Raw genomic sequence first — 26196 nt, 5'->3', positions numbered from 1 at the left:
GCAGAGTGGACAGTGAGAGAGAGAGAGACAGAGAGAAAGGTCTTCCTTTGCCGTTGGTTCACCCTCCAATGGCCGCCGCGGCCAGCGCGATGCGACCGGCACACCGTGCTGATCCGATGGCAGGAGCCAGGAGCCAGGTGCTTTTCCTGGTCTCCCATGGGGTGCAGGGCCCAAGCACCTGGGCCATCCTCCACTGCACTCCCTGGCCACAGCAGAGGGCTGGCCTGGAAGAGGGGCAACCGGGACAGAATCCGGCGCCCCGACCGGGACTAGAACCCGGTGTGCCGGCGCCGCTAGGCGGAGGATTAGCCTAGTGAGCCGCGGCGCCGGCCTGAACTTGTTCTTAACAAACTAGCAATTATAATTGCAGGTCAGTTTACTGAAGCAGATATGACAGCTTATACTGAATAAAAATGTCCTGTAATGTCCTTCTAATACATAAGTCATAGAGCACAATGAGTTAAGCCTCCACCTTCAATTCCCCACGTGTAATTCCTGCATCTCAAATGGGTGCTATGTCCTTTCCCAGCTGCTCCACTTTCTATCCAGCTCTCTGCAAATGCCCTAGGGAAGCAGCAGAAGATGGCCCAAGTGCTTGGACCCCTGTGTCCACATGGGAGACCTGGAAGAAGCTCCTGGCTCCTGGCTTCTGACTGGTCCAAAACAGGCCTTTACGGCCACTTGAAGTGAACTAGTAGAAGGGAGATTCTCTCTCTCTCTCTCTCTCTCTCTCTGTGTGTGTGTGTGTGTGTCCTCTCTCTTCTCGTTTTTCAAATGAATAAACAAATCTTTAAAAAAAAAAAAAAGTCGTAGAGAAAACACTGATGTTTGTTTGCTATGTGCCATGTTAGTAAGTTAAAACTTGTATGTAAAAGCGTTTTCAAACTACAAAATTAAAATAATTTTAACTGTAATCCAGTGATAATTAAACTACTAAATTTAGCCCCCAAATCTATATGAGTCCATTATATATACTAGATCCTGTCATTTGCTTGTTTCTTAGTTCTATTAGAGCTAATTTCACTCAGACAGACCAAATACTATGACATAAAGGAAAAACAGGATTCAGTTTTGATGAAAGTTGTAACCAGCAACCATAGTGTTATGCAAGCAGTTTCTGGCCAGTGCGGTAGCTCACTTGGCTAATCCTTGGCCTGTAGCACCGGCACCCCAGGTTCTAGTCCTGGTTGGGGTACTGGGTACTAGTCCCAGTTGCTCCTCTTCCAGCCCAGCTGTCTGCTGTGGCCTGGGAGGGCAGTGGAGGATGGCCCAAGTGCTTGGGTCCCTGCACCAGCATGGGAGACCGGGAGGAAGCACCCGGCTCCTGGCTTTGGATTGGTACAGTGCAGGCCATGGTAGCCATTAGGGGAGTGAACCAACAGATAAAGGAAGACCTTTCTCTCTCTCACTGTCTATAACTCTCTCACACTGACTAACTGCCTGTCAAAAAAAAAAAAAAAAAAAAAAAAAAAAGAAAGCAGCTTCGTCTCTCTCTGAGTAAGGATTGGGGGGAGAGGGTATTAGTGTCTATCCAATTATCTTGTAGTAGGGGAAGAAAATAAAGAACTTATAGTGGAAAATTGTTCTGATATACAACTATCTGAATATGCAGCATCATATAAGATGTATATGTATATATAAAAGTACAATATTAACTGTCCCTGACACTCTTTGTAGGTTTTTTCCTTTATATGTGTGGGGAGGCAGTTCTTTGTGGTACTGACTCACGAAATAATTAATGATTTTCCTAAAAGCAGAACTACATTTTCATATTCTAGATGCCCTTGTAGTACAGTCAAAATACAGAAACTGAAGCCATAACATGAATAAAGTCCCTTTTTGCACATCAGTGCATATAATTTGGCTTACTGAAGTCCAAAACTATATCATCAACTTCTGATCTTCAACTCTGAGTAGTCTGTGTGTATATACACACATACACACTTGCAAATACACATAAGCATACACACCTACACTTAAAGAGTATTCAAAAAGTTCAAAGAAAATGAAATTTAAAAATAAGGATTTTTAGTACAAAAACTTTTTAAAATCTAAACTTATGAGGGGTCTTCCAAAAGTTCATTAAAAGTATGTATTAAAAAAAACTGTGCACATATTTCAAAAATTTTGGCACCAAAATAAACATGAACTTTTTGAAGTCTCTTTATATACAACTAGTCTGCAGCTAGCAATAATAAGAATATTGAAATCATACTATTTTGGGAAAATAAAGAAAAAAAAAGAAAACCTACTTTTTAGTCACATATTTGGAACTCACTGGTCTAACAATATAGAAAGCAACTTTTTTAAAACTTATATTAGTTTTTTTAGATTATTTCTTCTTATTTAAGAAATCAACCTCACTTTGTTATATTTTTCATTCTATTGATATTGAAAATATTTCTGAATTGTTCAATTATAGGGTAAATTTACAGTTAATGATAAAACATATAAAAGTGGACTATAATTTTTATTACAAGTGTGTTATGCACACTAACACAAAATTCACAACCCTTTTAAAATCAACTAGTTTTAAAAATATAACAAAAAACTTTTATAAAATAATATATTTAATAGGAGCAGTACTTTTCTCTTCCCTTTCAATCCCCCATATTGCTTCATAAAGAAGAAAATTTAAATAACATTCAGAGTTTTCTCTAAGCACATTTCCCATTATGCCTGAAAATCAAATTCACATCAGATACAACAGAAAGACATTTACAATGTGAAATTTGAAAAGCTGATCTTTTTAAATTAACTTTCCAAAAGTCTGACAAACTTAATAAATAAACAGGTATACCCTAACATTTATTTAAATGTTACCCAAATCCTTACCCAAAGACATCATAGATTTAATATAGAAAAGACATATATTTAATGCATTTTATAGTCAAGCATTAGTTGTCCTACCCAGTACTGTATACTGGGTAAGAAAAAATATGTAGGCTGCAAAGTATCCTTTCAGATAAAGAATGTCATGTGCAACAGAGGAGATCTAGTACATTTCAATCATTGACATTAAAAATACATGACTTACCTACTAAACCCCGTCTAATTCTTCACTGTTTCCATAGAGTAGCTAGCCAGAAATGTAAGTACAAGGTACAAGCAGATAGTCATAATCAAGCAAAAAGAGTAAGTGGCCACAAAAGATAAGAAGATCAGCATTAGAATGCCTCCAGTCTTTCACTATCAACCCAAAACCAGAACACTTGGTATTTGGCATTCATTGGAGAATTAAACAGGCAATAGGGAGCTACAAGGGAAGTTGATCCTTCCTCCAAGACAGTGTACTTATCAGCCTATGTAACTGGACTCCAAGTAGCACAGGAACCAGAAAAACTCTACTGAGCTGTCAATGACCACAAGTATGATGGAGTAAAAATTTTTCTTGGATGATGTATTGTCAATTCCAAGTATATATTACATTTTAAAATTAAACGCCCATTCCATAAAGATAATATTTTCTTAAAATAGGACAGTATTTCATACTTCTGTTCTAAACATAGAAGTTATAAATATAAATCTTATAACTTTGTCCATTGTGTAGTATATAGTCATGTGGTTAAATAAGTATATTTAGAAGAACTCCATCAGGAATATTATTTTTCAAGTAAAAAGAACAACTTCTAGAGTAAAAGAAACGTAAATAAAAGGAAAAAGTGCCAATATCTTATATAAGATATTGGCAAAGTTTCCAATATTAAAATACTATTTATCTTTCAAATATGGAATCAATCCAATAATTGTCTCTTTCTACATCCACCCTTTTAAACAAAGCTATAGGTAAAAGCACATCAAGATCATTTTTGAGGAATGGACCTTTAGTCTAATCGTTGAGATACCCAAATCCCACATGAGAGTACCTAGATTTAATTAATAAATTGAGCTCCTGACTCAAGCTTCCTGCCAATGCAGATCATGGGAGGCAACAATGGTGGTTCAACTAGTTGGGACCCTGTCACCCATGTGAGAGACATGGATCATATTCCCAGTTCCTGGCTTTGGCCCCAGCCCAGGCCCAGTCAACTGCAGGCATTTGAGGAGTGAACTAGTAGATAGGAATATAATTCTCTCTCCCTCTCTCTCACTACCTATCAAATAAATAGATAGATAAATAAATAAATAACTTTAAGTCTTCCAAACACACATTCCCCACTAGATACACAGCCAGAATGAACCAAAGTTAGGTTCTACCTAAGACTACATGCTTTCTCTCCATTTCCTTCAACATCAGCTTCTATTACTTCTTAAATATTTTTCCTGATGAGAAAGACTGTCCTACTTTAAGAAAATATTATCTTTATGGAATGGGCATTTAATTGTAAAATGTAGTATATACTCATAATTGACAACATATCATCCAACAAAATTCTGACTGATTTATTGATTTTTCCATCAATAAATCAAGTGCTTGGAAATTCCAGTCTTAGGCTCTGTTTCTCAAGGACATTGCACAAGTAATGTAAGATTATTTTGCTGCAAAAAAAAAAAAAATGAAAACCATTTATAGAGTAGTATTCCAAGAGTTCATGGAAACTGTATATAATGAAAAAAAACAATGCATAGATTTCATTTCTTTGCCCCAAAATCTTTACCTTTTAATTCTATTTTTTCTGCAAACTTTCTGAAGCACCATAATATATTCAGTTTTAAAAATTATGCAGTTTGACTGGCGCCGCGGGTCAATAGGCTAATCCTCCGCCTGCAGCGCTGGCACACCCGGTTCTAGTCCCAGTCAGGGCACCGGATTCTGTCCCGGTTGCCCCTCTTCCAAGCCAGCTCTCTGCTGTGGCCCGAGAGTGCAGTGGAGGATGGCCCAAGTGCTTGAGCCCTGCATCCACATGGGAGACCAGGAGAAGCACCTGGCTCCTACCTTTGGATCAGCGCGATGTGCCAGCTGCAGCGCGCTGGACGCGGCAGCCATTGGAGGGTGAACCAACGGCAAAAAGGAAGACCTTTCTCTCTGTCTCTCTCTCTCTCACTGTCCACTCTGCCTATCAAAAAAAAAAAAATTATGCAATTTAAAATGAGAACAAAGTGCACACTGTGATACAACAGGTTAAGCCACCACTTGGAGAAGCCCATATCCCAAATCAGTTTGCGGACCTGATCCTAGCCGCTCTGCTTCCAATCCAGCTTCTTGCTAATGCATCTAGGAAAGCAGTAGGTGATAATTCAAGTACTTGGAACCCTGCTACCCAGATGGGAGTCCAGAATAGAGTTCCTGGCTCCTAACTATGGCCTGGCTAAGTCCCAGCTGCTTTGCAGCCATTTGGGAAGTGAACCAGCAAATAGAAGAGGCATGTGTGTGTGTATGTGTATAAGACAAAGAAAGAAAACTTTTCCCTCTCTCTCTCTCTGCCATGCAAATAAATATGTAAAATAAAATAAAATAAAGAATACTTAAAAGTCAGAGCACATGGTTTATATCCTATTTCTGCTAGTTGTGATGTCATGAGCATGTACTTATCTGAATGTAAATCCCAAAATCTGTAAAATGAGATACTATATTAATACAACATGATTTAGAAAGACATCATGGTAGTTAACTAAAATACATGCTGATTAATTCTAAAGCATCATAAAAATATTAGCAAGCATTCTCTTTTATTGTGTATAAATCATTTTCACTAGTAATGGTAGATAGTATCAAAGTAATTGGTGATGGCAGTTTCTCAGTAACAACAGATTAGGATCAGGTCTCCAGAATCACTCTTATTCTTTTGTTATCACCACTGACTATGGAGATTAAGTACAGTCACAAAAAAAGGAGAATGGCACAAGATGATATAAGAAAGTAATAGATAAATAAAAAATTTTGTATATGTAAAAAGATTTTGAAAAATGGTTTTTGACTATTCAAAATTTGCTGACAACTGAAATGATACTAGGCTTAACTTTCATGAACAATAATACAGTATACTTTTTGAGAATGCAGTACAAAAATAGGAAATATGACTTTGTTGAACCACCAAGATTTGACAGAGGAATATTAAAACTAAGAAAACATCTCTTCCAACAATAAATCAATAAGAATATAAAAGAAGAGTGATCATGAATGTGACTCTGCTAAGACCCAGAAAATGTTGCAATACTTAAGCACAAGAGTACTACAAATAGTTGAAGGAAAAATACAGTAAAACGAAAAGTTTATTTTGGTGCAGTTTTGAAAACCATGCATAGCTGCTTCATAATATATATTCTAAAGAAATTTGTTCTTTAATAAATGGAATGAGAACCAATAGCTAATGAGGAAGAAAACAATAAGAAACAGAGACAGACAAAAAATATAAGGTAGATAATTTCTATGAAAGGGGTAAAAATACATTGAAAATTCTCTCTCCCTCTCTTCCAAATACATGAGTGCATATAGTCTCTCTTGCCAAAGCACACCACAAAATGTTTTTAAAAAGTGCAAATATTGGCAAGCTCACCAGTTTTTATAATTTATTTTTATTTTATTTAATATGGAAGGCAGTTACAGAGAGAGAGACAGAGACAGAGACAGAGGCAGAAAGAGAGAGTGATCTTCCATCCACTAGTTTGTTTCCCAAATGACCACAATGGCCAGAGCTAGGTCAGGCTGAAGCCAGGAGCCAGAAACTCCATCCAGCTTTCCCAGGTGGATGGCAGGGGCCCAAGAACCTTAGCCATATTTTACTACTTTCCCAGTTACATTAGAGGGAGCTGCATCTGAAGTAGAACAGCCAGGACTTTATCAACGTTCAAATTGGATGATGGCATCACAGGCAGCAGTTTAACCTAATGCACCACAACACAAGCCTCAGGCTCAACATCTTTCGAGGAACAAAATACAAATTTACAAAAACTACAATGAAAAATTACTAACAAAGTGACTTTATTTTATATGATGTCTTTAAAAGACAAGAACATTACTAAAAGAAGAGAAGTGGACTGAGATAAAATTTAGAAAGATTTTAAGAGAGGATTTAAAACCTAAATTGCAATCCAAGAAGAGAGCCACAATCAACCTTTAAGAAAGATAAATCAGGGCTGGCATTGTGAAGCAGAGGGCTAAGCCATGCCTACAACATCATCCCTTATAGGCTGCTCCCTATCAGATCCAACTCCACACTAACATGCCTGAGAAAGCAGCAGAATATGGCCCAAGAGTATAGGCTACTAGCTTGGGTCCGGCCCATTCCTGTGACCACGCAGGGAGAGAACCAGCATATGGAAGATCTGTGTGTGTATGCATATTTGTGTGTATGTGTGGTGTAGTGTGTGTGTATGTGTACATAACTCTGCCTTTCAAATATATATATATATATCTTTAAAAAAAAAAAAAAAGAACTGACAGCTCAATTTAAAGATTGCTTAAGTAAATCTCTTGAGGCCTCTAATGAAATATGAAAAACAAAGACTAAACTGACTATAGAATTTTCCTCTGTATTTTCAAAATACTAGAATCTAGGAGCTGCTAGGCATACTAAATATATATCATACTTGTGGATATTACCTTGTAAAAGTAACCAAAGACACAATCAAAAGTGGCATAAAACAATGAAAATTCAGGCCAGCCCCACGGCTCACTAGGCTAATCCTCCACCTGCGGCACTGGCACACCGGGTTCTAGTCCCGGTTGGGGCGCTGGATTCTGTCCTGGCTGCTCCTCTTCCAGTCCAGCTGTCTGCTGTGGCCCAGGAAGGCAGTGGAGGATGGCCCAAGTGCTTGGGCCCTCACCCACATGGCAAACCAGGAGGAAGCACCTAGCTCCTGGCTTTGGATCAGAGCAGCACACTGGCCATAGTGACCATTTGGCGGGTGAACCAACGGCAAAAAGGAAGACCTTTCTCTCTGTCTCTCTCTCTCTCTAACTCTGCCTGTCAAAAAAACAAAAAATGAAAATTCAATCACATTTTCTTAAGATTTTATAAAATAAAGCACACATAGTATCATATGGTAGAACTCATTGCTACAAGAAAAACAGTAAGGTAGAGTTGACAGTGGTTGTGATTAGATATTATAGATAGGCAATGTACATTAATCAGACTATAATTTACTTTCAAAGACAGAAATAATTATTAGGCCATTGCAAAACTTTAAGGAAAAACACTGTGATTCAAAAATTACACCTAGCCACATATAAAGAATAAGAGAGAAAAGTCTAAAATACACACATGCTCAGAAAACATCACCAACATTTTTCCTTTAAAAAGTGCAGTCGTTAAAATGACTCCTGAGACTCCTGCTTCCAGTACTGGAGTGCTTGGGATCAAGTCCTGGCTTCACTTCTATTCCAGCTTCCTGCTAATCTACATCCTGGGAGGCAGAATGTAATGGATTAAGTACTTTAGTCCCTGCCACTTACATGGGAGACTTGGATTAAGCTCTGGACTCCTGGCTTCAGCCTGGAGTAGCCCTATTTGTTGTGGGAATTTGGTAAGTGAGCCAGATGACAGAAGATGGTTCTCTCTGTGTGTTTGTCTCTGTTCTCTCTCTTTCTCTCTGTCTCTGCCTTTGAAACAAAATCAATACATAAACAAATTCTTAACAAGATGAAATCTGGACACAGATATCACAGATGTGTACAATCAGAGGAAAAAATATGTGAACACACAGCAAGGGGAAAGACCTCAGAAAAAAACAAACCTGACAACACCTTGATCATGGAAATCTACCCTTCACATCTGTGAAAAACAGATTTCTATCAGCCCTAGCAAACTAATGTAGATGAGTAAATGTTTCAAAAATTAAAAAAACATTGAAATGTAAAAAAGCACAATATGAAAGCAATCAGTGTCAATGATGAAAAGCAATTGTATGTACTCATGATAGAAGGGTAATTAGTTGAAATTTTTGGGGAAATTTTGTCATTAAAAAGAGTATTAGAAAAATAGATACATCTTGGCTTGATAATTTGAGACCAAGCAATCTTTCAGAGTGAAATCCTAAACAAAAGAAGTGCAATCATTAATATAAGCAATATTAATGAAAACTCAATAATCATTAGTAATTATAGGAATTATCATTTACTTGATGTTTTTATTCATCAGATCATGTTCTAAATGATTTACATTAGCTCACTTAATCAACATATTGCTACAATACTTATTTTTATTTATATTTAAAACTACAAAACCAAAAACATTTGCTATCTGGGGCAAGTGTTATGGCACAGCAGGTTAAGTCACTGCTTGCAAAACCAGCATCCCATATCTGAGACCCAGCTGCTCCACTTCCCATCCAGCTCCCTGCTAATGCACCTAGGAAGGCAGCAAAACATGGCCCAGATATTTGAGCCCCTTCCACCTACATGGGAGACCCAGATGGAGTTTTGGGATCCTGGCTTCCTCATCTGGGGAGTCAATAAGAGAATGGACCCACTCCCTCTCCCTCTGCCTTCTCTCCTCTCCTTTTCTCTCCCTCACTTTCCCCCATACCCTCTGTCTCCCGGCTCCCTCTCTTCCTTCTCCCCTTTAGGCTTACCCCACACATCTGCCTCTCCTTTTTCCTTTTCCTCTTCCATTAAAATAAATGGAACTAACTTTTTTAAAAGCATTTGTATAGTTTCTTAAATTCCTTTTTCTATGTTTGTTCTTTTTATTTATAAAACAAAAAAATGCAGTTATGTTCATTTTCCACATGAATGAAGACAGTCAAAACTCATTCTTAGCCAGCACCGCGGCTCACTAGGCTAATCCTCCGCCTTGCGGCACCCACCGGCACACCGGGTTCTAGTCCCAGTCGGGGCACGGGATTCTGTCCCGGTTGCCTGTCTTCCAGGCCAGCTCTCTGCTGTGGCCCTGGAGTGCAGTGGAGGATGGCCCAAGTGCTTGGGCCCTGCACCCCATGGGAGACCAGGATAAGTACCTGGCTCCTGCCATCGGATCAGCGCGCTGCGGCCATTGGGGGGTGAACCAACGGCAAAAAGGAAGACCTTTCTCTCTGTCTCTCTCTCTCACTGTCCACTCTGCCTGTAAAAAAAAAAAAAAAAAAAAAAAAAAAAAAAAAAAAAAAAAAAACCTCATTCCTATGTAAAATAACTGAAAGTATAATGGAAATCAACAGAAAAATAGAATCTTTATATGTAAGACTTTATGAACCCACATAAAGTGAGGTTCAGTTCTACTCTTTTAAATACCATAATATCAAACATATTTGACTATTTTTCAATTCATTGTAGTTGCACTAGGAGAAATGTTAGTACCAGGTATAACACATGAAGTTAATTCTTAATGTCAATCTTCAAATGTCTAAAGATATACAATCAAATATAACCAAAATTAGGATTCAAACAAATTTGGTAGAAGCAGCCTGAAAATCTTAAACAGATGCTAAGAGACTCCTGAAACATCAGAACCATCTGTACGATTTTATGAAGAAAGATATCTAGCTGATTGGGTTAACTAGACTCCCCTGCATTTCTGTAGCTAGAGTCAAATTAAACAGAGATTATTAGGCTGTGAAGATTGAAATCCTTGCTATGATTCACCTGCTTGCCTCTTGTTCTGACAAAGGAGATCTACACCAAGAGATGGAAGCATCAAGTCTGGTTTATCCATGTTTCACAATGAAGATATAAAAGATACGAATCATCAAGTAACATCATGTTTGAGAGAGAAAAATATATAAAATCTTGTTCGTTCACATAAAGGGGGCAACAATTTCAAATGTGGAAACAAATTTTACAGATTTAGCATTTTCTACTTTTTTATGGCAGAGACAGAAAGAGAGGGAGATACACATACACACATACACACACACACATACATACAAAGAGAGAGAGAGAGAATCTTTCATTTGCCAGTTCACTCCCCAAATGTCCATAATAGTGTAAACTCCATCTGGGTTTCCATATGGGTATCAGGGAATCTGTTGAATCCCAGGAACATTAACAGGAATCTGGACAGTCAGGAATTGAACCAATGCTCCAATACGGGATGTGGATGTCCCAAGTGGAATACCTACACTGTGCCACAATGCTGGCCCCTAGAGATTTAACATTTATTATTTCTGGAAATAAAAAGTCAAAAAGGATATAATTTTCTGACAGAGACTGTGTAGAGGAAGGGAGGAACTTTTGTGGCTAATTCATTAGAATACATAAATAATTAAAATAATTCCCTAGCAACAGCTTCAAGAAAGAACCTACATGAGCTGGAAGAGCCTAATCTGTTATCATCACAGATAGAGCTTTTCTCTGGCAATACTCAAAAACCTAGAGACCGCTTTCATGAAATTGATAAATCTTGTGCTCTCTAAGGCCTACTACAAAAACTACACCTACTATTCTACCTATTTCCACATTCTTCCTTCACCAACGCAGGAAAGTTTTATACATTGCTTTGGCAGTTACTTTTTTTTTAAAACAAGAAATGAAACAAAACTTCGACTATGAGCAAACTCATTTAAAATACATTTATCCGATGATTATGCTTTAGTCAAATTACCAAGTATACTCCCTAGCAACATCTTTGGTTTCAATCGTCCAGCATTTTATTTAAGGTTTTTTCTTCTTGAATCACTTCATTCCCACACCAAGTACAGTAAATAAACTGTCACTGCCTAAAAAATTGGATGGAAACCATTTTGACATTTTTATCCCTAAAGTTGAACATACAGATGGAATATATCCAAAAGAAACTCCTACAAATGTACAGCAGGTAACATATACAAGAACGTTTACAGCAGCACATTCACAATAATAAAAGTATGGAAACAATCCAATTGCCCATTAGTGGGAGAGTATAATTAAAACTGTGGAAGTGAGCATCTAGTGTAGCAGTCAAGACACCCGCACCCCACAATGGCAGGCTAGGGTTTAATTCCCAGTACCAACTACTGAGTGCAGCTTCCTGCCAATGCAGAGCCTGGGAGGCAATGGTAACGACTCAATTGACATCCTCACGTGAGACCTGAATTAGGTTCCTACTTCCTTGCTCCAATCCTGGCCCAATTCCAGCTGTTGTGGGCATTTGAAAAGTGAACCTGAAAATGAAAATGCACTCCTCTCTTCTCTCTATCCCCTCTCTCATTTCATGTCTATTTCTTTCTTTCTGCTTTTCAATTAAATAGAAAATAGAGGCCGGCACTGTGGCATAGCAGGTAAAAGCCGCCGCCTGTAGTGCCAGCATCCCGCATGGGTACGGGCTACTCCACTTCCCATCCAGCTCTCTGCTGTAGCCTGGGAAAGAAATAGAAGATGGCCCAAGTCCTTGGACCCTTGCACCCACGTGGGAGACCCAGAAGAAGCTCCTGGCTCCTAGCTTTGGATCAGCACAGCTCCAATCTTTGTGGCCAACTGGGAAGTAAATCAGTAGATGGAAGACTCTCTCTCTCTCTGCCTCCCTTTCTACCTCTCTCCCACCCTCCCTCCCTCTCTTCTCTCTCTGTAACTCTTTCAAATAAATAAATAAATCTTAAAAAAAGAAATAAGAAAATAAGTCACCGTTTCTCATAGTGTTCATTTCACTTTAACAGGTTTCCTTTTTGGTGCTCAGTTAGTTGTCACCTATCAAGGAGAGCAAGTGGTATTTGTCCCTTTGGGATTGGCTTATTTCGCTCAACATAATGTTTTCCAAATTCCTAACAGGGATCACTTTTCAGTTAAAATTTAAACACCTAAGAATAATTGTGTGTTAATTACAGAGTTCAACCAATGGTACTAGAACAAAAAAAAAATACTAAAATGGATAAAATTTTTGTTTGTTTGTTCTACTTAATACTTTTGGTTGAATACTGTAATCAATACACAATTCTTCTTAAGTGCTGAAAAAAATAAGAAAATAACAGATGAAATGTTAAAAATCAAAAAATTTTAAAACTATGATAGTCACAATATGAATTATTATACATGAGTCAAAATAAATGAACTACCACAGCCCACAATGATATACATATAATGTAAAATCAAGTGGGAAAACATCTGAATATTTTTATAAAGATGAAACAACTAATGCTTTTTAGGAATACATATGTATAAGAAACTGATGTAAGAAAGGCAAAGGAATGATGAACATGGGACTCAGTATGGTAGCCACATATTGCAGAAGTCAAGAAATTAGATGTGGTAAATAAATGATTAGATATAAATTATCTAAGGTCCCATTTCTTTTTGGGGGAGTCGGGAGGGAGACACATTCATGGACATTTACATTATTACAAAATAATTAAAAGGTACAGAGTAGCCAGTATTAGATTTGCTTTCTTGCCATAAACATCTATAAAACTTGGCAGAGTACATGAAACAACCACTTTAAGTTGTTGTGTAAGACAACACAAGACTGAGATTATTGAGAAAGGTAAGGGTCACACTAGCTTTCCACCTGGAAACAATTTCCCAATTATAACATAAGGAATCGGAGAAATATGGTCGGATATTAAAAATTTAGATTAGAATTCAGGTTCACTAAAACAGCTAGAATCAGTGGTGCAGGGTGCTAGAGAAGAAAAGGAGCTAAGATAGTAAGTTCCAGAAACAGGCATAAATGTTTTACTCAGGTACTTTCCCAAATCCAAGCAGTACATATGCAAGCTACCTGGACTCTAATAGATTACTCCTGCTGAGAGCTGAAAGCTTAAGAGAAATTTCATAAACTACATAATACTATGAAACTGTCTGATTAGGAGAGATATTGTTGAAAGCCCCAAGGAATTCAATTGAGATCCCACAAAAATTATACATTAAAAAGTAAAATTCACACTTGCAAGCAAGGGCTGTGTCCTATAACAAAGGGGGGAAAAAGAAAGAGTCTACACAGAAAGCCTGAAAAAATTTTTTTAAATAATTTTTTATGTATTTATTTGAAAGGCAGAGCAACAAATAGAGACGGGGAGGGGGGAGAAAAGGAGGGAGAGAAGAAGGGAGGGAAGGGATAAAGAGAGATCAATCTTTCATCAACTAGTTCACTTTCCAAATGCCCACAACCACCTGGTCTTGGTCAGGCTGACACTAGTAGTCAAGAACTCCATCATGCTCTCCCACAATGGTGGCAGGGACCCAAGTAGTTGGGACATCTTTCATTGCCTTCCCAGATACATTAGCAAGAAGCTGGATGGAAAGCAGAGTAGCCAGTACTCTAACTAGCACTTCGGTATGGGATGTGGGTGTCGCAGTCAGCAGCTTAATCTGCTGCACCACAAAGCTAGAAACTGAAACCAAGATGAATTTTGACAAGATGAAGGCAATCTTCCTTCATTGACCTGCCTGACATAAAAATGAAATGACCATTCTTTAGATGAAGCCATAATGTGCAATCTCTACAATGCATCATTTACAACGCAAAGCCTACAATGAAACGTTACAAGACATGCAAGGTAGAAAGAAAAGAAATTCTTAATAATGAGAACATAATGTCAATAGAAACAGTCCTACAGAGATCAGATGGTTTGCGAGTGGGAGGGTGGCTATGGGGGGAAGAACTGTTTTAATCCAAAAGTTCTACTTTTGAAATTTATATTTATTAAAGTTTTCTATTAAGAAAACAGCATTACAAATGACTAAGTTGGTGTAATTAGCAGATGAGAACTTTAAAACAACTACAATGAATATGAAAAAGCATTTAGTGCAAAAGTGGATTCACCAGGGAAATAGATGAGGTAATAGGAGCTTGTGGAAAAAATACAAATGGCAGTTACAGAACTGAGACATATAATAACAAAATATCAAATATATTACACATAATAGAAAATCAGAGGTGTCCTCTCCTACATCTATGCTTGTCCAAAATATGCATAACTTCTCAAAAGTGACAGAACAATAGACACTCTGACATTGTTAAGTAATGGAAAGAGAAAGAGATGTCTACATACAGGAGGTTGATAACTGAGTTATCAAGAATTAAATAATGAAGAAAACACCAAAAGCTGCCACACACAGAGTCTAGCCCTATTGTAATCAATAGAAAATGGATAAATATTGGTAGGCATGAAACATTACTTTTAAATAGGGCCAATTTTGACTACCCTTTTTGCTAAAATGCCCTGTGTCTCAAGCAAACACATGAGCTAATTCTAAATCATACTTTCTGGTGACCTTCATTTGCATCATACATTTTATATAATTGACAATAGGAGGATACTTCCAAAAGCTCATGAAAAGTGGAATTAAAAATTAAGTTTGTTTTGCTGCAATTTGGAAAACCATGTATTCAATGAGTCTTTAAAAAGTGCATAGAAAATACATAGCACAAAAAAACTATGTCTGGATTTCAAATTTATTTTTTGTATCAAAATATACCTATCTTCTAATTTCATTTCTCCACAATCTCTTCAAAGTATCATCATATGTTCATATATGTGGAAATAAAATTATCAAATTCTTTAAAACTGTAGCCTCTAAATCTCATTCAAGTGGTAAATTATGATAGTGATCTAGGTAGTATATATATTAGGGCCGGGGGGAGCTTTCTTAATTGAAATTTTGTCATATTTACTTTTTATAGATGGTAATCTCTATGAGATTCTAACCAAACAAGATGGAGTAGTTTCCCCATGAGTTGATCTATTTCTGTTAAAGATGAATGTCAAAACAGAGACTAATAACTTTAAATATTCAGTCACTTTTTATGGTAGATCACACTCAGGAATGCATATTTAAATAAAGAAATGTATATTTAAATATCAATATTAGTTCTTATATTTAACTCTGATCATCAACTGCATTGATAGAAGTATATGGGGCATGGAGTCAGCATTATGGCATAGTGGGTAAAGCCGCTGCATGTGATGCAAGCATCCCATGTGGATGCCAGCTTGAGATCTGGCTGCTCCACCTCGGATCCAGCTCCCTGCTATTGTTCCTAGGAAAAGCAGCAGAGGATGGCTCAAGCGCTTGGGCCCCTACACCAACATGGGAGACCGGGAAGAATCTGGGTTCCAGGCTTCAGCCTGGCCCAGCCCTGGCCGTTATGGCCTTTTGGGGAGTGAATGAGAGGATAGAAGATTTGTCTCTCTCTCTCTTTCCCTCTCTTTCTGTTAACTTTGTATTTCAAACGCATAAATAAATAAATCTTTAAAAAAAAGAATATGAGGCTTATAAGTGTTGGCAAACTTTTTTTGACTGAAAAAGATTCAGAGAGGCAAAATTTTCTAACATAATGGTGTAAATAGCACTTTATATAATTTTATAACAATATAATTTGAGTAATAAGGGATTCACTTTGAGGGATAAAGTGATCAACTAATTATTAATAATCAATAATTTGTTTTGTTGGACACAAATATTAAAATCCCAGGACCATAGATGGGATTGTTATCTATTAACCTTAGCATCCAATTTATATGTATTTTTGGTGTATTTCCATTCTAATTGGTCCAACATTTAAATTTTTCTAGGGAGAGTTTTTTTTTTTTTTAAAGATTTACTTATTTACTTGAAAGAGTTACACAGAAAGAGGAGAGGCAGAGAGAGGTCTTGCTTCCGCTGGTTCACTCCCCAGTTGGCCACCAGGGCTGGAGCTGTGCCAATCCGAAGCCATCAGCAGGAGCCTCTTCCAGGTCTCTCACACTGGTGCAGGGGCCCAAGGACTTGGGCCATCTCCTACTGCTTTCTCAGGCCATAGGAGAGGGCTGGATTGGAAGTGAGGAGCTGGGACTTGAACCAGTGCCCATATGGGATGCCGGCCCTGCAAGCTGCAGCTTTACCTGCTATGCCACAGGCCAGCCCCATCTAGAGAGAATTCTAAAAATGTCTCCTCGTCCCAAATTTCTCTCCTAAACCACGTGACTATGAATATGATTCCATATTCATTATGCTACCTGGTAACAGGGATATTTAAAACATGTATTAATGGTATTACTCAGCTGACTTTGGGTTAATCTAATGTAAAATAATCTGGTGGGCCCAGATTACATGAACCCTTTAAGAGTAAAGAATTTTTCTTGCTGGTAGCAGAATATGATTCCCAGCCTCAGAAAGATTTCACATGCCTTCCACTGTTGACTTTGAAAATGGAGGCAGCATGAGGAAAGAGATAAAAGAAGCCTTGAATGTTGGGAGCAACAGAGACATAATCTACAAGCACTAAGAATTGGGTTCTGTGGTTCATTCAACAATCTGAACAAGCCTACCTAAATTTTTGACCTATCAAAAGACAAGATAACAAACAGTAATTGTTTAAAACTACTAATCTTGTGATAATCAATCATGCAACAATAGAAAGCTAATAAATGAGGCATTTGTATTAAATGTTTTATACAGTAACAAATCTTTAAATTAACAAGCATTTTAAAAAGTAGAAAGATAATTAAAAAATCCACATGCCCATGCACATGAAGAATTCCGTATTATATTTGGATCACATGATCAAACTGTAGTACCATTTTTCATTGAAATTACTCATCTATATATTCACTGTAATGCCTACAGCAAAAAATATAAATATGCATTTCCTTAGCCATGTGTGCTTTATAGGAAATATGGTAATATTCTTTAAAGCACATATTGTTATAAGTGTATTTTCATCATCAGATTATCATTTTGTGCAAATAGTTTTTATAACAAGCTGTTCAAATTCTCTAGAAAAGGTAGTGAGCACTATTTTTATGTCTGTCATATTTTGTTTCAAAATTATGATATGACTCACAAGGGCCCAAAAAAGTAATGTTCAGAAAATCACTGCAGAAATATATTGTGGCCATGGAAACTTAACCTAAGAAGTTGACCATGATTAGAATAATTACCACTAGAAGTTTTGAGCACACACTTTCCATTTTTTATACTGTGATTGACAATTGTGCTTGAAAAACCAATTGACAGCTGTTAAAGCAGAAATTCATCTTTATTCTACTCATTCTCATTACAAACAAAATATCCTTTAAAATTCCCTGTGGAAATTATATTTGGAATTACCTTAGAATTAGATGAATCATATCAAACAGGTTTTCTATGAAGAAAAATCTCTGCACTTCTTACTCAAATTTTACCATTAGCCATTAGACAACAAATAGACTAGTAAAGAAGGAAGGCAGGAAGGGGGTTAGAAAGGGGGGAAGGAAGAGGGGAAGGAAAAACTCAATTTCAGGCCAAAGATAAGCTTCCCACCCTTTTTCTCTTTATTTTGGCAATCAAATGTATCTTTTTAAAAATCAATGATTATTTAATTTGTAAGTTAAAGAGAGGCAGTGGTTACATCTTACACCTAGCATAAAAACAAAATGATTATAAAAAAGAAAAAGACCTGCAGAATAAAAAGTAATAACAAGGAAAACAGGAACACTTCACAATATTTTTTTAAATCAAGCAAACACAAATCATATAAACACAAAAGTTATAAAAGTCTAAGTACCCAATAATAGAACAGAAAATTAAGATACACACAGAGCAAAATTTGACAAAAATCCAAAAGAGAAACATTAAATTCTATAATTGTAGTTAAAATTTTTCACATCTTTCTCTTGGAATTAAAACAGGGAAAAAGGATAAAGCCAATAAGGAGACAGAAAATGTGGGTAACACTATTAAACCCTCATGACCTAATATTTATAGACTACTAACACACAGCAGATTACATATTCCTTTCAAGGGCATGTCACCAAGAGAGACCTCACAGCAGGCAGTCAAATAAATCCCAACAAATTTAAAATGCTTGGAATTATACAGGTATGTGCTCTTGCCCAAATAAATCATGCATAAATAAAAAGACATTTTTACATATAATGTTTAGAAATTAACGTACTTTTGAATTATCCATGAATGAGAAGAATTCATGGATTCTACATTAAGAAGCTTGAAAAGAAGAGGAAATTAAACGCATATTAAATAGAAGAAAAGGAATAAGTAAGATAGGAACAGTAATCAGAGAAACTGACAACTGTCTAAGAGACAATATTAACAAAGCCATAAGAAAAAAAGATGATAAACATCTAGGTAAAATGTTAAGCAAATTAGAGAAAACAGCAAACTTTAAACACCAATATCAGAATAACAAAAGGATTATCACTATAGAGTGTGTCTTTTTTTTCTTTTTTTTTTATATATATATATATTTTTTTTTGACAGGCAGAGTGGACAAAGAGAGAGAGAGACAGAGAGAAAGGTTTTCCTTTGCCATTGGTTCACCCTCCAATGGCCACCGCGGCCAGCACACTGCGCTGATCCGAAGCCAGGAGCCAGGTACTTCTCCTGGTCTCCCATGGGGTGCAGGGCCCAAGCACTTGGGCCATCCTCCACTGCACTCCCTGGCCACAGCAGAGAGCTAGCCTGGAAGAGGGGCAACCGGGACAGAATCCCGTGCCCCAACCGGGACTAGAACCCGGTGTGCCGGCGCCGCAAGGTGGAGGATTAGCCTAGTGAGCGGAGGCACCGGCCGAGTGTGTCTTTTTTAAATGGGGCAGGTCTTTGTTGCAGCAGTTAAGACATCACTTGGGATGCGCATCCCGTGTCATTAGTGCCTGGGTTTGAGTCACAGCTCTGCTTCAAATTTCAGCTTCCTGCTAATATGCACCCTGGGAGGCAATGTATAATGGCTCAAGAACCTGGGTTCCTGCTACCTCCCCTGGGAGAAGCAAGTACTGGATCAAGTCCTTGGATCCAAGTGGGAGACACAGACTAAGTTCCAGTCTCCTAACTTTGGCCTGGCTTGCCCTCAACTATTCTGGACATTTGAGGATTGAACCATTAGATGAAGTAATTCTCTCCTGTTTTTATCTCTCTCTCTCCTCCTCTCATTCTTGCTTTCTCTGCCTTTCAAATAAATAAAAATTACAAAAAAAAAGAAGACAGGAAAAGGCATTTGGCTCAGCACTGAGCCAGCCCTTGGGATGCCTGCATCCTGTATCAGAGCTGAGTCTGAGCCATGGCTCTGTTCTCCTTTCCAGCTTCCATACAATGCAAATCCTGAGGGGCAACAGATAATGCTGTAAGTACTTGGTTCCCCACCACACACATGGGACATCCAGAATGAGTGAGTTCCTGGCTCCTGGCTTCTGCCTTTCCCAGCCCTGAACATTGTATATATTTGGGGAGTGAGTCAGTGGTTGTGAGATCTTTCTCAGTCTCTGTGTGTATGTGTGTGCATTCATGTATATGTGTGTGAATGCCGTTCTAATAGAATACATTAAAATATTTAATATAGAAAATTTTTTTTAATTTATAACACATTAGTAAATTTAGATAAAGAAGAAAAGTTCTTAAAAAATACAACTGATCACAACTGAGAAAGATTAGATTTGAAAAAATTGAAATAGCCCTATTTAAAGAAACTAAATTCTTTAGCAAAGTTTTCACACACACAAAAAAAACTCCTTTGTCCAGAGGATTCTGCTGATTAATTCTAGCAAATATCTAAGGGACAAATAACAATAATCTAACACAAGCTGTTCATAAAATTAAGAAGTAAAAATTTTTCAGCTCACTTTGTAAATAACCCTAATGCCAAAACCTGACAAGGACACTGATATAAAAGAAAACCATAAGTATCTCTCATGAACATAGATACAAAAATTCCTATAAAAATCATAGAAAGTTTAAGCCAGAAACATATAAAATGAATAATACTCCATGACAAGTAACTGAACCCATAATTATACAGATGATTTAAAATTCAAAACTAAACAAAGTTGATTAATAAAATTTTCAAAATAAGGGAAAGAATCATATGATAATTTCTAAAGCTTCAAAGTAAGAGCAGTTCACAAAATGCATGCCCATACATGATTTTTTTTAAAAAATTAAACTAAGAAATTCTCAAAACTGTGTTTCACATTAGACTAGTGGTTCTAAGCATAATAATAAGACAAGATAAAAAAGGCATAATTTGGAAAGATGTAACATATCTCTGGATGACATGACTGTTTACATGGAGAATCATAATAAATCTACAAACAGCAATTATAGCTAGAAAGAATATTTGGTAATGTAAAAATACAAGGTTGGAGTGTGAGTGTGGCACAGCAATTTAGTCACTGCTTAGGACACCATATCGGAGTCCTAGCTAATTCCCGATTCCAGCTTCTGGCTAAAACACAGCTTGGGAAACAGCAGACTTAAGTAATTGGATCCCTGCCACTATGTGGAAGAACAGGATTGAGTTCCCAGCACCCAGCTTCAGCCCATCCAGACCTCAGCTGTTATGGACATTTAGGGAGTAAACCAGAAAACTAGAGTGCTCACACTCACTCCCTCACTCTCTTCCTCTCTCTCTCCTCAACTTTCTCTTTCAAACAAAATAAATTTAAATAAGAAAACAAAATATTTTTAAAGAATGATTCATGTAGATTTTTCTATACCAGAAACAAACTAGAACCTGAAATTTAAGAAACAGTTTCGATTAAAAGAAGCTCAAAAACTTAAAATACTTATTTAAAAAATTAAGACAATTAATGAGATCTCCATCCTAAAATTGGAAAAAGAACAAGGCTGCTTAAATAAAGTAAAGACGATCTAAATAAATAAACAGATATATCACTGGAAGACTCAATGCTAAGATGTTAATTTTCCCCAGATCAATAAACCAAAATACAAAATAAACAGCCCCAGCAAACATTTCCAATAAAAATTAATGATGATTATAAAACATGTGTTAAAATGAAAAGGACTAAGACTAACTTGAAAAAGAAAAATAAAGATGGAGGTCTTACACTATCTGATTTCAAGATTACTATAAAAGTAAGACTGGAGTGTTACCCAGGACAGGCAAATAGACCAACGGAATAGAATAGATAGTAGAGGAATAGAACCAAACTAAAGTAATTCCATGTTCTACAAAATTGACAAAGCAATTCAAAGGGGAGTTAAATGTCTGTAAGTCTTTTCAGTAAACAGTAACAGAACAACTGGACAATAATCTGGAAAAAAAAAAAAAAACGAATCTTGATCCCTACCTCACACTATATACAAAAAATAATTTTGTGATGGATCATATACCTAAAATGCAAAGATAAAACTCAAGCTTCTGGAATATATATTGGAAAACAGTTCAATTACTTAAGAGTGAGCACAGAAAATAACATAGAGAAAAAAATTTAACAGATACTTCACAAAAGAAGATATAGAAATGTCCAATGACATATGAAAAAGCGCTTGAAAATACAAAGTCACACCACAACAAAATGCTATTATAAATTCACCAGTATGACAAAAGTTAAAAAGACTTATCTCACCAAATATTTCAAAGTATGTAGAACAAATGAACCATTAAAACATTGTTAGTGGACATTTAAAATGTACAACCATTTTTCAAATGATCTGGCATTATAACACTAAACAGACACCAACCCAATGATCTACAAATTAGTCTTCTAGATATCCACCAATTGAAATAAATATATGTCTACAAAAACCTATTTTCATAAAATGGAGTACTAGTCAGGAATAAAAAAGAAAACTATTCACACATACAACAATATATTAATTTTTAAAATTATTCTGAGTAAAAAAATCTTACTAAAAAGATTCCATTCGGGGCCAGCGCTGTGGCATAGCGGGTTAACACCCTGGCCTGAAGCACCAGCATCCCATATGGGTGCCAGTTCTAGTCCTGGCTATTCCACTTCTCATCCAGCTCTCTGCTATGGCATGGGAAAGCAGTCAAAGATGGTCAAACTCCTTGGGCCTCTGCCCTCTGCCCCTGCGTGGGAGACCCAGAAGAAGCTCCTGACTCCTGGCTTTGGATCGGCGCAGCTCCAGCCAATTCGGCCAACTGGGGATTGAACCATTGGATGGAAAACCTCTCTCTCTCTCTGCCTCTCCTCTCTCTGTGTAACTCTGACTTTCAAATAAAAATAAATAAATCTTAAAAAAAAGACTACATTCTATATGATTGTAATTGTATGAAGCAATAGAACAAGCAAAGCTAAATCTATACTGGAGAGGGCAAGCAGCACAGTATTTGGTTCTGGAAGCTTAAGGGAAACAAGTATTAATGCAGAAGTAGCACAAGGAGTGTATGTGCATAATTTCGGAGATCAATAAATAAATATTCCCTAACTCAAGAAGCTCACAGTATTATGACTCTACCAATAGCACATACCAGTAAGTAGTAGAGCCTACATGTGAACACAACTCCTGTGTTCAACACTATCCAACATACGCCACAATATAAACTAGAAAAGTCAGGAACAAATCAATCCATACTTAATCTGGCAGTTCTATTTGTCATTTTCCAGTACTGATTCTGTGACATTTCAAAGGACACAGAATGGGAAAAAAATAAAGTAGCACAAGTGTACATCCTGGGGTCAGCACTGTGGTGCAAGGGTTAACACCCTGGCCTGAAGTGCCGGCATCCTATATGGGCACTGGTTCTAGTCCCGGCTGCTCCTCTTCTGATCCAGCATAAACTGAGACTACTTCAGGCAAATCAGATTGCATTAGAAACATTAACAAATCCAAATATTCCTTGATGTCACTAAGCTTTTTAATCTTACTTTCAGATATAAAAGTCTGCATATCTAATTGTACATACAAACAAGCAAATAAAAAGACTTTTTAATATCTATTCTAAACAAATTCCAGTTCTGCTATGCCCCTCTGTGGCCAAACTGCACAGCAAATTCACTCACCATCACATATTTAGTGAAAAAGAAGTAATTACATCTAGAGAGGAATACAGGTTTCTTCATGGTACAAGAACAATTACTAATAATAAGAAAGCAGAAAAACTTAGGTGTGTTAAGTACATTTTCCACTAATTCTATCATAAGACAGTTATCATTATTATATTCATTTCAATATTACCCCCAAGCAATTGGTAACTCAATGCAATGAACTCTGCTTTAAAAAAAAAAAAAAAAGGCTCTCCTAGCATCTTGATATTCATGTTTGCTTCCAAAGACAAGATCACAAAAATTAGATTTCGAAATTAATTCAGCACTTGAGGACTTTTTTACTGGCGACAAAAGCAATTATCTTTGTGTTCTGATTAAATAATTTAATTGGGGAAAAATGGATTTACAGTGAGAAGACTCGATAAGAGGAATTTAATTTAATATGGTATTTCATCAAAACCTACCAAATGGATCTATATAGGCTGTAGACACATTTTTTTTCTAGCTGAATCTTAAGTTGTTTCAATTTAGCTATAAAAGAACAGAGGATACTCTGCTGCCTTCTTTATGCACTAAAACAGCATTAAGGACTGAACTAAGATAATAAACCAGTAACTCTGAGTAAAACATAAGGGTTGCACTACATGGTTTTCAACAAAAAGTCAGTCTGAAATATTCCAACTACTTTCACTCATAAAATTTCATTATTCATCAGATAATAAAATACTTTAACAATCATTAATCTGTTTAGAGACTTCTGACACCTACAGTATTGTTGGTGTATATGAAACCTTTCCTTCTTTGACAACTTAAACTTGGATATGTTTTCATGAGCAATTATTATGGGTGATTTTCATTTTTTGCTAATATGACATAGAAGTCATCTGCTTTACCATAAAAAAACCTGATCAAAGTTGAGTTGCAGATTTATGGTTAAGATTAGCTCTCTGAGAAAAGTCTCAGGTTAAAAGTCACTTGAAAGAGTCCTTTTAAAATAAATACTGCCTATAATTAATGTACAGTAATTTATTACTCTTCTAGTAATTTCTCCTAGAAAGCAATTCAGAATAAAATATAATCTAGTTGTCTGTATTTATACTGCTTATTTCTACCACTTGAAAAATCATAGCTAATGTCATAACACAAACACTACATATCCCATGTCAACCAGCTCAAACTATTCAAAAAACAACCCAAACTGTTCTTTCCAAGAGCAATAGTTATATAATTGAAGCTTAAAAATCTTAAAACCATTTATGTTCAGTACACAAAGTTAAAAGGCTCATGATTTAGAAAGAAAATTTCAGTTGTTGTAAGATCACATCTTCTGATTATATACTCAGTCATTTTCTTCCTTGGGTTTTTTCATCAAGAATAATTTGTTAGTCTATTATCTTTATTTCTCCCTCAATATTAACTGAAATATGCACATCTAGTCATTTTTAAAAGAATCTAGAGAGAATAAAAAATTAAAAGACCTTTGTATCTAATTTGGATTAAAAATAAAAATTGAATATGTAGAATTGCACATTCATGTAACTACTTTTCATTCATCCTATCTCCAAAGTAACTACTTGAATAATTGTTTTGGGCTAATCTTAAAAGTAAATCAAGTACTTGACTATATATGAAGATCAGTAGAACCAGTTGTAAAATAATACATGTCTTATAAGACTAAACACTTAATAACTTAAAAGGCAGGGATATTTTTCTTAAAGCAGCAGTAACTCTCTACTGATTAATGGGTAGTTTCAGATAATTTAAATAATAGTAAAAGTAACTAAATTGGCAGATTGACCTTATGGAAGCAATAGAAACTTCACAGTTTAATGTTTAATTGAAGCATCAGAAAATTTTATATTTTAGTAAGGATACTGAAATTACAAGGATGTGAACAGCAAAAGAAACTTGAAGCAAATGCAAAAGTGTAGTGATACAAATTCATACAACCCCCTCAAAAAACAGATATTCTCATATTTTAAAACTGCTACTTACTTTAACATCAATTCCTTACCATGCCAGTAACAGCACTATGTCTACAGTGAATATACAACTACTCCTAAACACATGAATTTTTCACATTAAAGAAAGGGATGGAAATAAAACACGGAAAAGATTTACAAAGGATGAGTACAAATCTTAAAACTCTGGTAGCTTCAGGCATGGAAAATTTTAGAAAACCATGGTGCCTCTTTTACTTCAATATAACATGCAATACATATTATTTGCTTACAGTAAATTACAGATATCAAAGGTATATATTTTAAATAAAAAAATCTTAAAATGTAGATATCCCATTATAGTATAATAGCCTCACATTTCATACACTGTTATATTGTTAAATTAGTCTGAAAATGAAATACAAAAAAAATTAAATTAGCTGACTGAACAGAAGTACTCTAAGAAAAAGTATAATTTTATAAGAAATAGATTGCTATTCCATATTCAAAAGTCCTAAATACATTTATCATCAGTAAACATATTAAAGGCCAACAATTAAAAGCGTCCTTTTAATTTGATAAACTGGTACATATTGTCTAATGAACATTTTTTAATCTCTAAAATAGGCTGCCTCACACTGTTAAGAGATCCTCAGAGGAAGCGCACAGTAAAACAGTCCAACATTCTATGCACTGTTAGTTACCCATCAGTTTCCAGAAGCTTTCAGGGTATTACTATGTTCACAGAATTCCTTTCTCAGTCTTTCTCCACATACATTTAGTTAAAATGAGGTATATAATG

The 26196-nt window shown here is 36.2% G+C and overlaps 1 protein-coding gene across 47 annotated transcripts in view; it reads right to left on the bottom strand.

Moving 5' to 3' along the window:
- RIMS2 (regulating synaptic membrane exocytosis 2) overlaps positions 1-26196 on the bottom strand; it is a 718020-nt gene that overhangs the window by 411489 nt on the left and 280335 nt on the right. The gene's annotated exons all lie outside the window — the stretch shown is intronic.

Source organism: Oryctolagus cuniculus, chromosome 6 (genome assembly GCF_051225735.1).
Source record: "Oryctolagus cuniculus isolate XC-2025 breed Fujian yellow rabbit chromosome 6, ASM5122573v1, whole genome shotgun sequence".
NCBI classification, from domain to species: Eukaryota; Metazoa; Chordata; class Mammalia; order Lagomorpha; family Leporidae; genus Oryctolagus; species Oryctolagus cuniculus.
Note: the sequence above shows the minus strand (reverse complement) of the source record. Positions and strands in the feature narration are given on the sequence as shown.